Source organism: Vigna unguiculata, chromosome 6 (assembly GCF_037176805.1).
Source record: "Vigna unguiculata cultivar grain cowpea cultivar isolate G323 ecotype 2 chromosome 6, ASM3717680v1, whole genome shotgun sequence".
Classification (NCBI taxonomy): Eukaryota; Viridiplantae; Streptophyta; class Magnoliopsida; order Fabales; family Fabaceae; genus Vigna; species Vigna unguiculata.
Genome location: NC_140797.1, coordinates 18,330,252 through 18,342,161, shown reverse-complemented (window position 1 = coordinate 18,342,161; position 11,910 = coordinate 18,330,252).

The window sequence follows — 11,910 nt, the reverse complement described above, 5'->3', positions numbered from 1 at the left end:
AATTTCAACGGGTATCATGGCGTCTACGCCGTATACTAGGCTAAATGGAGACTCATTTCTTGCTAATTGAGGGTTACACCTATAGGCCCACAATACTTCTACTAGTTCTTCTGGCCATTGGCCTTTGGCGTTGTTTGACCGTTTGTGTAGCTCCACTAGTATAACCTTGTTTGCCGCCTCGGCCTGTCCGTTGGTCTGTGGGTGTTCAACAAAGCTGGTTACGTGTTTGATGGCCAGATCGGTGTAGAACTTATCGAGTTCTTTATCGATAAACTGTCGGCCATTGTCGGTGATGATGGTATGTGGGACACCATATCGGCATATGATATCCTTACAAATGAATTGTTGTAGTTGTTGGGCTGTAATGGTGGCAAGCGGTTTGGCTTCTATCCACTTGGTGAAGTAGTCGACGACTACTATCAAGAATTTTACTTGGCCTCTGTCGGGGGAGAAGGGGCCGAGGATGTCCATTCCCCACTTTGCGAAGGGCCATGGGGATAGTATAGAATGAAGATGTTCTTGTTTCTGGGCAGTTGGCCTCCATGGTTGTCCAGAAGTAACCGGTGAGAAGGATTCGGGTAGTCATGGTGCGCGCGCCGGAATGGTGGCCGCATATGCCCTCATGTAATTCTTTAATTATGTACTGAGCTTGTTCTGCCGTGACGCATTTGAAAAAGTGACTGGCCGTATCCGCGTTTGTAAAGGTCGTCACCTATCATCGTATACCAAGCGACTTTAGTTATCCAACCTCTGTCGGCGTTAGGTGGAGGGTTACCGGTTTTGAGGTACTAGATGTAAGGGGTTGTCCAATTGTCGGCTTGGTCTTGGGTTAGGTTATGGCAAGTACTTGTGATGGAAGGGGCGGGCAGTGTTTGCTATAATAGGGATCGATGCCGGCTTTTTAACTTGGTGCTGACTAGTTTGGATAATATGTCGGCTCTTACGTTTTCGGATCTGGGAATGTGTTGTATGTGGACTTGTTCGAAGGCGGACTGGACGACTTTCCGAACTATATGGTAATATTGTAGGAGGGTAGAGTCTTTGATTTCGAACTCGTCATTTAGATGGCCTACAGTGAGCCTATAGTCGATTTTGCATGTTAGCGACTTGATACCAACCTCGCGGGCCAGGGATAAGTCGGCGAGGATGGCTTCGTATTCGGCTTGGTTGTTAAAGGTCTTGAAGGCGAAGTGTAGGGATTTTTTGATGAGGATGTTGTTGGGGCCTTCTAGTATGATGCCAGCACCTGTTCCCTTCAGGTTGGATGAACCATCAACATAAAGTGTCCATTGTTCCGCTTCAGGAGTTTGTTGGAGATCGTTGAATTCGGATAACTCAACAACCCAAGATGACATCCGCCCTGCAAGGTCTGGTTTCTGCAATATTTTCTAAATTGGGTAGTCAGTTTTGATGATTATGTTATGATATTGGAAGTATGGGCGTAGGCGGCGGGCTGCATGTACCAGGGATAGGGCCAATTTTTCCACCACCTGGTATCTAGTTTCGGGGTTTTGCATGGTTCTGCTAACGAAGTAAACAAGATGTTGGTTACCACCGACATCTTGGACCAGCACAGCGCTGGCAGTGTGATCGATGGCGGTTATATAGACCAATAAGGGTTGATGAGTATCCGGTTTATGAAGGATAATTGGTGAGGTGAGGGTGGTTTTAAGCTTTTGGAATATTTGTTCACAATCATCATTCCACGTGAACTTGGCGGATTTTTTTAGCAGTTGTATGATGGGTTGGATTTGTTCGACTAGTTTGGGAAGGAAGTGGGAAATGGTTGTGAGGCGGCCTATGAGGCGTTGTACCTTTTTTACGCTAGTGGGGCTTCACATTTCAATGATCGCATTGCATTTTTCAGGGTTGGCCTCTATACCGCGTTGGGTTAGCATGAATCCAAGGAATTTACCGCGGTCGACACCGAATATGCACTTGTCGGGGTTGAGGCGAAGGTTGTACTGTCGTAATGCGGAGAAAACTGCTGATAGGTCCTGAGCATGCTGGTGATGGCTTGGGGATTTGACAACCATGTCATCAACGTATACTTCAATAGATTTGCCCATTGAATGACTGAAGACTTTGTCCATCAATCGTTGGTATGTCGCTCCAGCGTTTTTAAGGCCAAATGGCATGACCCTGTAGAAGTAATTGGCGTCGTCTATGATGAAAGCGGTTTTGTTCATGTCGGATGCGGCCATGGGGATTTGATTGTAACCGGAGTATGCATCAAGAAAGCTGAGGACCTTGTTACCGGCCGCGCCGTCAACAAGTCGGTCAATATTTGGTAAGGGGTAGGCATCTCTGGGACAGACTTTATTAAGATCCATGTAATCAACACACATCTGCCACTTGTCGTTGGCTTTCTTAACCAGGACCATGTTAGAGAGCCAAGTGGTATAGTGAGCTTCTTCGATGAACCCTGCGCTCAGTAATTTATCAACCTCGGCCTTGGCTGCTAGGCGTCGCTCCTCGCCAAGTTTGCGCTTTTTCTGGGAGATATACCGGGCCTTTTTGTAGATAGATAACTTGTGAGATGCTACTTGAGGGTCAACTCCAGGCAAGTCGGGAGAAGCAAAGAGGTTCGTGTTGCCGACTAGGATGGGTGTGATGATGTCGCGCTCTTCAGATGATGCCAAGTTTGATGAAGTGGCCATTTGGGAGCTCTAGGGGGTGGTCTCTTCAATAGGTTTGAGACGAACATCCCAGCCCACTCTGGGGTCTAGATCGTCACCTGACAGAGCGATCCCAGAGCCGGGTGGCTGCTCGATGTGATTGGTTTGCTGGATAGGGAGTTTTGGGCATAGGCTGGCCATGTAGCATTCACGTGCAAGGCGTTGATCGCAATGAATGGTGAGGATGGGGAGGGAAAGTTCATGGTCAGATGAGGGGTGGAGACGACAGCGCCAAGGGTGTGGAAGTCGTCGTCCGTGAAGGTTATGAGAGGCATGCGGCGTTTGTGATGGGAATGGGTAATGTGGTTGATTGATTGGATATGGCGGAGGGGTATCTTTCTGGCAGAAGAGGTAGAGCCTCCTCTTGCGAAACTGTAACATCCCGTCTGGATATTACGGATTTAAATAATTCAAGTAATTAAAATGAATAACAAAAACATAAATACATCTCATTTATGAATAAACCTCATTTCCCAAAAGCGCAGGAAATTTAAAACTTTTATTATCGTATAATAAAACACTACTCCATAGTTTATAAAGCGAAACAATATTCAAATATCTCTCAAAAGTTTACATATCATTTCCAAAACTAAAATCAATAAAACATGGTAATAAATCCCATGTTATCCCTCGCTCCACGTCTAAGCATCACCAGCACCACCTGCATCAATATCCTCTGCTCACGTGTACCGCGTACACGATCATCGCCAAACACAAGCAGATAGGGTGAGCTTATGAAATCAACATACCTCATAGTAATATACATATAAACAACCATATATCTATATTTTCTGCAAGGACCCAAAACACAGTCTCTTTCTCTATTCTCTATCATTTGGCCACCACCAGATCATTCGTCTTTTACTTCTTCTAGTGATTACCCCAAGGTAATTTGCTGCCAAACCTATCGGTCACAACCGATAGAGCACGTGCGGGAACCATTGACACGGATCATACACCGTAACGCCAGGTGGAGTTTCCAAATACGAACATAGTTCGTAACGTCCCAAGACTACCAAACTCGTCAGCTATTTACTGAGGAGGGCAATCTATCTGGACCCATCCGTACTGGCCACAACCAGAACACTCACACCGGCAACACTCGCCAACCCGAGCTTAACTCAAGGGTTCCTCGCATTCATCCGCCACCCCGAGCTCAACTCGAGGGATGCCATTCTGAGCTCAACTCAAGGAACTTAGCAATCTTACCTTTGAAGAATCCCCAAAAGCCTTGTAGATCACGCCTATAAAGTCCAACAACTAGGACCTACAACAGTCAAACCGCCTAGCGAGGGACACGTACCGCTAGGCGCTACAGCTTCCAAACCGCCTGGCAGGGGACACATATCGTAATGCGCCAAGCGCCTCAAAACCATCAATAGTTGAGACACCGCCTGGCGGAACAGTTCACACCGCCAGGCGCATCCACGTTCAAACTTCACTAATTTCACCGCAATCGCCTAGCGTAACCCCATTCACCGCTAGGCGGAATCGCACCAGACCTCGCTGACACTGTGGCTCTTGCCTGGCGGTCTACCAGTCCTCGCCGGGCGCCATATCAGTATTGTCGCTATACTGGTTCGGTACCAATCTGCACAAGTTGACCTACAATCTAAGCATCACGAATTAAGCTCCTTCTCCAGTTTATGGTTTTGCCTTTTCCAGTGGTTAACTTGCCATCCAGCTCCCTACTTTTCATTCATACTTAAACACATAAGGACACAACTTGGTTTTTCTTAGATTCAACCTTATTCAGCACTACCATATCACCATGCACTTCCCTATGTTGCTTCCTACACTTACTTCTAGCCATTTCAGCCATTCTTGACTCAATCCCCTTTCTAATGGTACCTTGTATTTACACTCTCATTCACAACAATTGTTCAAGTCTCTAAACCCCTTGCACCCACTTATTCAGGTCCAAATTTTCTACTGTGACATAATATAAGCAAGACCTATATTAACTAATATCACTCCTCCTAAAATACTTCCAACCTCTGTAGTTCATGTCCCAGAACTCCATCATCCAATTTCCTCAATTCTCACAGAATCCAATAAAACTGAAACTGAACCCAACCCAACGCATGTCATCACAACCTCACAGCAGCACTGCCACTACGCTAGCGCCTGGCGGCAAGTCTCGTGCCGCTAGGCGGTACTCATATTTCTGGTAATTTCCCAAAATTTTCGCACCAGCAGCTCCATCCAACCCCAGTTTCTCTGATCGAAATGCGATTCACTACCTAACGGATGCACTCAGGTGTTCATAATCAGGGTCCAATTCCTCAAATTCCTAACACACCATCCCAACAACAATCACTAATTAACCAATGACAAATCGAAATGATCCTACATAATCAACCCTAGAATATCTACTACTGTTCCATCTGATTCCCCCATCAATTTCGTGATTTTTACCAACATTATGTTATCTAATCTACTCTTTAAGGATTTGACTAGCTTTTCTCCCGAACAGAATCATCCTAAGACCTCAAAAATACCAAAAACAAGGGGAAAGGTTCGCGTCGGCGGTTGATCATTACCGCCAGGCAGTTTAAGCAAAAACCCAAAAAACTAGTAAGTCTCCAAGCGTCGCCTGGCGGGTCGGGTAGTGCCTCCAGGCGGTCCCATCTCTGGAACCCACAAACATCACAAAAATAGCTTGAGCCGCCTGGCGACTTTCAATGCCCGTCAGGCGGTTTTTGGAAAATTTCTAGAAAACACGAAAATTGACAAAATATCACAAACATGCATCCAGTTTCATACATTTCATTGTACATTATTGAAATACGGAATAAAACAACGATTACAGCTCCCTTAACCTTGGTTCCTTTGCCAAATTTGAAAATCTTAAGCTCTTGCTTTGACCACCAATGACCACCCATGATTCTCCTCAACCTACCTCAATAGTTCACTCACTACCCTCTAATCACTCTTGATTTTTGTCTCTGTTTTCTATGGATACTTCCAGCTTACCAAACCTTTCATACAACCTCTCTTTTGCCTTTTAAAGTGAGACCCTAAAGCTAGGTCAATGATCAAAACGAAAATACACTTAATAGAATGTTAATGGCCATTCATTCATCATTATGGACTGTCGTTACAGCCACTCTTGGGTGCTGATTCAACTTAGGTTTTCCTTTAACCCTTCCAATTCCACCCAAAACTAATTTTAACAAAAAAAATAAGTTTACTTCAAGTTTTTCCAAGACTTGAACCCATAACCAAGCACTGCCAAATCAATGTCAAACCATCATGCCAATTAATGTTTCATGCTAACCAATATAATTTAGATGATATATCATATGAACATGATCAATCGTATTATTAAAAACAATAATAATTAAATAACACATAAATGGCATACACAAGTGATAAAGGATTGATCCCTACCAAGGATGATGGCCCATGGCACATGCTTAGAAGAAAGGGAGTTCCTTGATCCCTTCCTTTGCTTTTATTTTCTTTAGTTTAAAATTCCTTTAAGTTGGCTTGGTTGACTATTTTTGAGTTGACTTGTTGACCTTGACTTTGGGTTGACTTGTTGACTCAAAAGATTATCTTAACCTTAAACCAACATGCTAATAAATTCCTTAATTTGCTTTTGTAGGAATAAGAAAGGAGGAGGACCACATAGGAGACACTTGGCGTCCTAAGGAAGAGAGAGAAGGAATAAGACTTTCTAGAAGCATCTAGAAAGAGGAGGCCCACATGCTTTGGACACCAAGTCTTCTAGAATGTTCTAGAACCTTCCTTTGGGAGCCTTGGCCATGAAGACTTGCCACCTAGATGGCTTGGACGAAAATTCACCCATGTGCACCCTAGGATGACCTACTTTCTAGAACATGCTAGGTTTCTTTTGTAATCCTTTAACTTAGTTGTTTTGCTAAGGGGCCCCTAGACTTGTCTATTTAAGGGGACTTCTAACACTTGTACAAGGGTTGAACATTTTGGAGAAATTATACACTTTGTGTTTCAACCTTTTGTGAGAGCATTCCTCCTTAGGGAGTGGAGTTTTTTCAAGCCTTATCTTGCCTTGGCAAGTGGCGGCATACACCACTCATCTTCAAGGTTGCCATGGCTTCTTCTAGCCTAGCCTTGTAGTGGCGTGAATCCTCCATTCCTCCCATTTCCCTTGCTTTTCATTTTATGTTTCTTTACTCTTCTTGGTTTATATTATTTCTATTATATGTTTTTTCTTTTGATTTCTTACTCCCCATCAATCCATTCTCCTCCTCTCTAGAACGTTGGAAAGGAACCTTCACATCTAGATAGCTTGCTATCTTAATGTCCAGTGGGGATTTCCTTGGTTTTCTTAATCAACTCACACCATATTCAATAATCTTAAAAAGGAACAAGATAATCCTTCATCATTTGGTATCTAGAGCTTTGGTTGTCCTTGAATATGGTGTTTTCATGTTCTAACCTTGTCTTGTGTAGCTATCTTTGAATGGTCCACATAAAAACAATACTGGCAGAAACTGTTCACGATTTTAAAAGATTAAACTGCACCTCCTCAGTTGTCCAAAAATTACGTTCTTGATGTCAAAAGAAAGCTCTGTTAGTCTAGTTTTTAACAAAAAAAGAACCAATGCATTTGGAGTTCTGTGGAGAGAGTTATGATTAAAATAGTAAGCAAAGGTCAGAGCTACCGAGATCACCGCGAATCAACGTTTTTCAGGTTATGTTGGGCAGTTTTGGCTACTGTTTTTGTTACTCTTCTTACTCCTAAATGTTGTTGGATAACATGTCTTTGTGTGCTTAATCATTGACCTTCATTTCCAAAAGTTTAAATGCATGATAACTACATGTTTGAGTCTTTAAATGTGCGTAACTTTTGCTTGAGTCATATGTCATACGCTAGCTTGAAGTTTTCTTATTCTTGTTATTCCAAGTATTTGAGTATTGCATTCACCTTATGTCTTGTTTGATGTATGCTCCTTGGACTTGATTTTGGCCTAAAATTTGGGAACTAAGTGTCCAAGCCACCCAAAACACCTTTCTCATCATTTTGTGAAACTAGTTTTTGAAAGAAGAAAAATTTTGGTACACTTTTACAATCTTACTAAGAGCAAGATGGCTCTTTGATGAACCAAAAGTGTATTTGTCACTAAGTGTTATGCTACTAGTTTTCATGCTTGAGAAATGGGTGATATTGGCAAATTAGTTCCATTCTTTGACTTGGTTATGATCTTTCTTGGTGTATGCATGATTTAGGACTAGGAATGCATGTTCAAGTATTTTCCATGTCATTCTTATAATGTGTTTTTCTTGTTTTAGTCTTGTTAAAAGTTTGTCTCAAACTTTTCTTCTTTAGAGTTTAGCATTTCTTGTTTTTGTGCTTTTCTTGCTTGTCTTTAGGTACTCTTGGTTTTGTCATAGTAAGTTTGTCTTCTTGAAATTCTTGAGTGTTTGAACCGAGCCACTTGTACGCAAGAAAAGGATTTTTGAACAAAGTTTTTTCTTCACTCCTTGGAGGAGCTTTGAGTGTAGCCTTGCCTTGTTACTTTGGGAGAGTGATGTAAACACTTGCGTCACATTTTGCGTTGGAATTGGTCTCGATTTTCATGTTGTCTAACCCCTAATTCATTTATTTTGTCTCGGATTTGAGTGTTTTTATTGTAGGAATCATGGCAAGTTCATCAAATGCACCTACACCAAACAAAAACAATACATTGATGAGATTGCTTCGGGATTTGGAGTTGTCTAGGAAGGAGGCCTTTGAACAATTGAGAAAAGACAAGGAGCAAAGCGACCTAAGAATCCAAGAGCACATTCAAAGGCTTGAAGCTAAAGAGCAAGAAAGAGGGGCTAGGAAAAGAGGGCATTTTAGGCGCAACCCATCACAAGAGAAGCAAACTCCAAAGATTCCTAAGTTCTATGGAGGAAGTGATCCCAAAATCTTCCTTGATTGGGAAGCTAAAGTTGATCAAATTTTCAATGAAAATCATGTAAAGGATCAAACACAAGTTGATCTAGTAGTGTTAGGATTTTTTGAGTATGCCAAAACTTGGTGGCATAAAGTTTGTAAAAATTATGACCAAGGGCCACCCGCGGCTTCTTGGATGGACATTAAAACTCTTATGCGCGCTAGATTTGTTCCTCCCTCCTATAGGAAGGAACTTCTTTTGAAGCTCCAAAGGCTTCACCAAGGTCCTATGTGTGTGAGTGAGTACTTTAAAGAATTAGAGTCTCAAATGTTTAGTGTTGGAATAAGAGAAACTAACAAAGAAAAAATGAAAAGGTTTGTGAATGGTCTTAGGAGAGACATACAAGACCAAGTAGAGTTGTATGAGTACTCCACTCTTAAAAATGTTTTCACACTTGCTCTTAGGATTGAAACTCATTTGAAAAGAAAGAATAGGGCAAGGAAGAGTTACTCACCCAACCACTACTATAGTCACTCATGGAAGGGAAAAGCTAAAGAGAAACATGATAATTTTCCTTCTAAGTGTCACTAAGCACCATCAAGTAAAAATAAGTTACCAAGTGGTCACACTCACCATTCCACTTCTCAAAGATCAAGTTCCATTAAATGTTTTAAATGTTTGGGGTATAAACACATTGCTTTGAATTGCCCAATCAAGAGGACAATGATCTTAAAGAAGAGTGATGATGAGAGTGAACATTTTTCTTCCCCTTCCCCCCAAAATACTTCTTCCCACACTTCTTCTTCATTTGAAAGGACTAAACCCTTTGAAAGTGGATTGTTAATGGTAAGGCGCCAACTAGGGCAAGTTCCCAAAGAACTTGATCCTTGTCAAAGACAAAACCTTTTTCATGGAGGGTGCCTTATCAATGACAAGATATGTCACTTCATCATAGATAGTGGAAGTTGTGTAAATATGGCTAGCCCAAGGGTGGTGGACAAGTTTGGCTTGAAAACCATTCCTCATGTCAAACCCTACAACCTATCATGACTTATGGAAGAAGAAATAAAAGTAACTAATCAAGTCCTCATTAACTTTTCAATTGGCAATTTTAAGGATGAGGTATTATGTGACATTGTGCCTATGGAAGCCAACCATATTTTGCTAGGTAGGCCATGGCAATTTGATAGAAAAGTTGTTTATGATGGCCATGCAAACACTTATGTTTTCTCCTCCCTAGGAAAGAAGTTCACAATCCTACCTCTCCCACCTCCACAAGAAAATGAGGACAAAAATAAAATAAAAGATGAAAAAGAAAAAGAAAAGGGGCAAGCTTTCACCAAGGAGTTACTTGCCTACAAAAAGAGTTTTTCAAAGCAAGAGGTGCAACACCACTCTTCATTCTCTTCCCAAACAAAGAGAGATGAACAAAAACACAAGCAAGAAAAGGAGAGTGGCATTAAAAAGAAAGGGGGCATCAAATCAAGTCAAGTCATTAAAGATGAAGAAAGTTCTCATCAACTCAAGTCAAGCTCCATCAACAAAGACTTCAAGAATTTGAGGTCAAATTCTCTCCAACAAGGGGAGAATGATAAAGGATTGATCCCTACCAAGGATGATGGCCCATGGCACATGCTTAGAAGAAAAGGAGTTCCTTGATCCCTTCCTTTGCTTTTATTTTCTTTAGTTTAAAATTCCTTTAAGTTGGCTTAGTTGACTATTTTTGAGTTGACTTGTTGACCTTGACTTTGTGTTGACTTGTTGACTCAAAAGATTAGCTTAACGTTAAACCAACATGCTAATAAATTCCTTAATTTGCTTTTGTAGGAATAAGAAAGGAGGAGGACCACATAGGAGACACTTGACGTCCTAAGGAAGAGAGAGAAGGAATAAGACTTTCTAGAAGCACTTGGAAAGGAACCTTCACATCTAGATAGCTTGCTATCTTAATGTCCAGTGGGGATTTCCTTGGTTTTCTTAATCAACTCACACCATATTCAATAATCTTAAAAAGGAACAAGATAATCCTTCATCAACAAGACTTGAACCCAAGTCCTCTCATACAATTAAAGTACTCTCAACCATTTGAGCTAGTACTTTTCCACGTCATACCAATCAGAAATTAATGTCATAAATGATCTACCCACCCGCATTTATTAATTAATTAAATTCCACGGGTCTTACATTTCCCCCTCCTTTAAAATTTTTCGTCCTCGAAAAAGAGAACTTACCAAGAAATAGGTGAGGATATGACCTCGTCATGACATCTTCCATCTCCCCCTTCATCTCCTGGGTAGCCTCGTCCTAGAGAACCTTCACTGTTCTGATCTCTTTCCCCCTGAGTTGTTTGACTTGAGAATCCAAGATTCTCACTGGTCCAACCCCGATCGTTAAATCCTCTCATATCTGGACATCATCCTCCTCCAACACATGAGTAGGATCTGGCATGTACTTCCTCAGCTACGATACGTGGAAGACATTATGTAGGTTTGCCAAATGTGGTGGTAGAGCAATCTCGTATGCTACAGGTCCAATCCTCCTCATGATCTGATATGGGTCAATGAATCGAGGAGTCAACTTCCTCGATTTAAGTTTTCTCCCAATGCCTGTTGTAGGAGTCACTCAGAGAAATACGTGATCACCTGCCTCAAACATAAGCGGCATCCTCCTCTTATCTGCATAGGATTTCTATCGACTCTGAGTTGCACGCATTCGATCCTGTATCATCTTCACCTTCTCGGTGGTCTGCTAGAAGAACTCTGGCCCAAGCACTACTGACTCTCCGTCCTGCTGCCAGCACAATGGAGTTCTACATCTCTTACCGTACAATGCCTCATATGGTGCCATTCCAATGTTGGAATGGTAACTATTATTGTACGTGAACTCCACCAATGGCAGCATATCACTCCACCAATCTATCACACCATCAAATCACTCACAAACTTTAACAAACATTACTCTAAAACCACCCACTTTCACCTTTAATCTATTTAAAGTGAACAAACAAAACTTCACACTCTAATCCACTTGAATTGATCATCTCCCTCTCCTTCCAATCAACCTTGACGGAGAGAGGGGGAAGGAAGATGAAAATTCCTCTATTTTTCAATCATCTTTGTTATGCAATGATTTGAGGGTGATATAAAGATTACAATTATGTTCGCAATTTATTTTTCAGCTTAATTATGAAAATGATGTAAAAATATGCCTTTTGAAATTATTTTTACAAAAATAATTAATGACGAAAATTTTAAAATTGTTATAAAATAAGATTTATAAAGTTTAAAAAAGTAATTATTAATTATAAAATTCTTTTTTACATTATTTTATAAATATTTTTTTAATAAACTATTTTATTTTCA